The sequence below is a fragment of the Papio anubis genome, chromosome 15, assembly GCF_008728515.1.
Source record: "Papio anubis isolate 15944 chromosome 15, Panubis1.0, whole genome shotgun sequence".
NCBI lineage: Eukaryota > Metazoa > Chordata > Mammalia > Primates > Cercopithecidae > Papio > Papio anubis.
Window position 1 is genome coordinate 75,369,032 of NC_044990.1, and position 4,906 is coordinate 75,373,937.

General features: G+C 39.4%; 1 pseudogene; it reads right to left on the reverse strand.

Moving 5' to 3' along the window:
* Positions 1–480: 480 nt before the first annotated feature.
* LOC108582780 lies at positions 481–4,333 on the reverse strand (annotated as a pseudogene).
* Between the last annotated feature and the right edge of the window lie 573 nt (positions 4,334–4,906).

The window sequence follows — 4,906 nt, forward strand, 5'->3', positions numbered from 1 at the left end:
ATACCAGGTGCGGAACCTACACACAAGTCTCTGGAAACTTTTAAAGGTTAGATGTTTCCTATAAGGCAATCAAAAGTAATTTTCAGTACTGTGTACACGTTTTTATGTGTTCCAGAGGGAAGATGTTCGTATGCCTTGAAAAGCTGGATGAAATCCTATCTCGTTTCTATGAGCCTGATACACTCTGGTCATGCTACTTTTATGTCATGGATTCAATTTCCTTATCCAATTACTGCATGTCCTCATAGGTGTCCATAGAGGGGGAGGGTACTTTTTTTTTCTTTTTTCTTTTCCTTGTTTCTCCAAGAAAGAAAGGTATGCCTTTCTTACTACAAGTCTACAATAACCAAAACAGCATGGTACTGGTACCAAAACAGATATATAGACCAATGGAACAGAACAGAGGCTTCAGAAATAACACCACACATCTACAACTATCTGATCTTTGACAAACCTGACAAAAACAAGCAATGGAGAAAGGCTTTCCTGTTTAATAAATGGTGTTGGGAAAACTGGCTAGCCATGTGCAGAAAACTGAAACTGGACCCCTTCCTTACATACTTTTAAATTGTAAAGGAACTTATTTAAATGGTAAATTATAAAAGTACAAATTAAATTAAATTAAAGGTACAATTTACACTTTAAATTAAATTGTACAATTAAATTGTAAAGGTACAATTTACTTATAATAAAATGCACAGATTTTAAACGTAGTTTAAAGTGTTTTGACAAATGCATACATCTGTGTAACTATCACTCCAATCAAGATTTAGAATATTCCTATCACCCTGTCATCTTCATGCTCATTCTAGTCAATTCATCTTAGTCCCTGCCAACTTGTTTTCTGTAACTATATTTTAGTTTTGAATGTTCTAGAACTTCATAGGAATAGAATCACTCAGCATGAATTCTTTTGTACCTTGTTTCTTTTGCTCAATAAAATGCTTTGAGAATTAATCTATGTTGTTGTATCAACATTTCATTATTATTGTATTTACATTAAAATACCACAGTTTGTTTATCCATTAAATTGTTGATAGGCATTTGGGTTGTTTCTAGTTTTTGCTTTTTATGTCATTTTATGGACATATATTTTATCAGGACATAAAAAGCATTAACTGTAAATAGAAAGACTGATAAGTAGGACTACTTTAAAAGTAAGAATTTCTGTTTATCCAAAGGCATACTAAGACAGGGAAAGGCAAATTGCTGAGTGACAGAAGATAGCTGCAATACTATAACCAGAATATACAAGTAATTCCTACAACTCATTTCATTTATTTTAAGTAAACATCTAGTAGTATAATTCTTCTGCCTTAGGTTAAGATACATTTGCTTTTATTTAGAAAAATGAATAAAACTACTGAACCGTTTTCCCAAGTGTTTGTACTGTTTTGTAGTCAGCAATGTATGAAAGTCCATGCTCCACCTCTTGGCCAACATTTGGTATTATCATCTTGAATTTTAACCATTCTAGTGAGTATAAAGTAGTTTCTTACTTTGGTTTTAATTTACATTTTCCTGATAACTAAAGTGTTGAGCACCTTTTCATTTGCTTACTGGCTATTCATATGTCTTCCTTTTTTATATAAAATGGCATCTTCTTTATTTTGCATAGATGAATTTCAGAACAAAATTTTAAAAACCCCACAATACACAACATCCAAGCCTGTTGTCAAAGTAGGGAGGAAATGGGGCTTGATGCCCTTGTTTCCTGCCTTAGATACAAGGATGGGAGAGAAAAAACACTAGGCATCATCGGAGTGAGGCAGATGGGACAGGGCCACTCAAAGCTGTGGTGGGAGCCCTGAGAACACTACACAGAGCGCACAAGGTTTCCAAGCGTGATCTATTTCCTGATCTATTCTTTCCCTGTGAGATACAACCTCATTGCCCTCAAACTGGAGGATCTCATCAGGAACAGTAGCAGTGGGTTCCTCTGCTGTCACTTCATCTTCATTGATACCAGGCCTAGCTTGATCATGCAGTAGATGTAGTTGGAGTGGGTCTGTGGATCCTCAAGGAAGAAGTCAGAAGAGCAGCTTGGTTTCCAACAGCAGCACCACCCGGTCCTTGACAGCCTTGTCATTCTTGTCCGCCTCAGCCTTCTGCCACAGCGTCTCCACAACGCGGTGGTCATGGTGATCACCAGGTGCCCTTTGGCCATCAGGTAACCATTATAGAGGTGTCCCAAAGTGCCTGGGCTTTCACAATCTGCTCCATAATGGCTGTCAAGCCATAGATGCTGGTCACAATGCAGCAAGTGAAGACTCAAGCCTATTGGAAACTGTCACCTTGTCAACCTTCTTATCCAAGATTATTTTCATGAACTTGCAGAGGTTCTCAAGCTTTACTTGGCACTCTTCCATTTTCTTCTTCTCCTCCTCACCTTCAGGTAGCTCCAGACCCTCCTTGGTAACTGAGATGAGGCCCTTCCCATTAAACTCCTTGAGCTGCTGCATACAGTACTCATCAGTGGGGTTGGTATTATACACTACCTTCAAGCCTCGCTTCTGCACTCACTCCAAGAAAGCAGAGCTGGCCACCTGTTCGTTGCTCTCACCAGTGATGTAGTAGGTGTATCCTTCATTAAAAAAAAAAAAAAAAAAGACATATTCTGACAGAGATGTCATCTCTTCTCCAGACTGGGAGGTGTGAAAGTGCAGCAGCTCAGACAGGTGTTGCCAGTTAGGGGAGTCCTGGGGGATTCCAAATTTTAGATTTTCAGAGAATACCTGATAGAATTTCTTGTAATTCTCTTTGTCTTCTGCCAACTCAGAGACGAGCTCAAGGTGCTGCTTAACAATGTTTTCGTGAATGGCTTTCAAGATTTTGCTCTGCTGGAGCATTTCTCAAATGTTCAAGGGTAGATCCTCAGAGTCAACCGTACCACGGATAAAGTTGAGATCCTCTGGTATCAGCTCATCACAGCTGTGCACGATGAACAACATGAAGGATGTAGAGTTTGATGGTGTCTTTATTCTTATTATTCTCAAAGAAGTCAAAAGGAGCCTGACTAGGGATGAATAGCAATGCCCTGAATTCCAACTGACCTTCTATAGAGAAGTGCTTGACTGCCAAGTGGTCTTCCCAGTCATTAGTGTGGCTATTAGTGTGGAATTCTCCATACTTCTCCTGGATGATGTAATCATGGTTTCTTGTCCAAATAGGCTTGGTCTTGTTTAGTTCTTCCTGATCAATGTATTTCTCTCTGATCTTCCTGGTTTTCTTTTTCTTATCCTTACCACTGTCATCCTCCTCCTTTGAACCCACATTTTCAGTCTTGAGCTTTTCCTCATTATCCTTATCCTCCTATTATTTCTTGCCTTTCTCTTCCCCTGCCTCATCATCACTGATTTCCTTCTCTCTTTCCTTCCTCAGATAGAGGGTGATGGGTTAGCCTATGAACTATGAGTGCTTTTCCACTGCATCTTTGACCCATCTCTCTTCTAAGTACTCTGCTGGTTTTCTTTAAGGTGGAGGATCATTTTGGTACCCCTGCCATGGTCAGCACATACAGTGAAGGAACCCCCACCAGAGGACTCCCAGGCTTACTGTTCATCATCATTGTGCTTTGTGATCACAACCACTTTCTCTGCCACCACACAGGCAGAATGAAAGCCAACACCAAATTGACAATCATGGAGATGTCTGCACGAGCCTGAAGAGCCTCCATAAATCCTTTAGTATCAGACTTGGCAATGCTTCCCAAAGTATTTATGAAATCAGCTTTGTCATGCCAATGCCTGTGTCCACCAAAGTCAGGGTGCATTCCTGCGGGTTGGGCATGATGTCCATTTTCAGCTCTTTACCACTGTCCAACTTGTAAGTGTCTGCCAGGCCCTCATAGAGAATCATGTCCAAGGCATCAGAAACTTTAGAAATCAACTCTTGAAGGAAAATCTGCTTGTTGGAATAGAAGGTATTGATAATAAGAGACCTGAGTTAGGCAATTTCTGTCTGAAGGCAAAAGTCTCCGCCTCCTCTTCTTCGTGGTGCTCTTCCTCAGGCATTTTGAAAAGAAAAGCCTTACAAGTACTAGAGAGCAAAGTGGGTTGGGACTGTCCCACACGCATGGGGCACCAGGCTGTGCAACAGTGACTTGCAGCCCATATGTCTTCCTTTGAATTGAATTGTCTATTCAAGTCTTTTGTACATTTTTCAAAATGAGGTTATTGTCTTTTTATTATTGAGTTTTAAGAGTTTCCTAACATACTCTGGATAAAAGTCATTTGTCAGATATTTGTGTTACAAATGTGTTGTGTTTTGCTATTTTCTTAATTTTGTCTTTTGATGAGCACGCACTCATACACATACATACAGTGGAATACTGTAAAGTCTTAAAAACAAGAAAATGCTGTCATTTACAGCAACATGGATGGAACTGGAGGACATTATGCTAAGAGAAATAAACCAGGAACCAAAAGACAAATACTGTATGATCCCATTTATGTGCAGAATCTAAAAAAGTCAATCTGGTAGAAACAGAGTAGAAAGGTGGTTACAGAAGTCTGGGGGAAGGGAGAGAGATGGGGAATGGGAAGATGTTGATCAAAGGATACAAAATTTTAGTTAGACTGGAGGAATAAGTTTTAGTGATCTATTGCATTGCATGATGGCCACGGTTAATAATGTGTTGTATATGTCGAAATTGCTAAAAGAATCAATTTTTAATTTTCTCACCACAAAAAGAAAGATAATTTGGCACTATTGTGTGAATACCCCAAAAATGATGTGTTGAAAACTTGATTCCCAGTGAAGCAGTGTTACGAGGTGAGGCCTAATGGGAGACATTTAGGTCATGAGGGTTCTACCCTCACAAATGAATTGATGCCTATTGTAAAAGGGCTTGAAGCTGCAAATTCAGTGTCTTGCTCTCTCTTCTGCCATAAGATAGGCAGCAAGA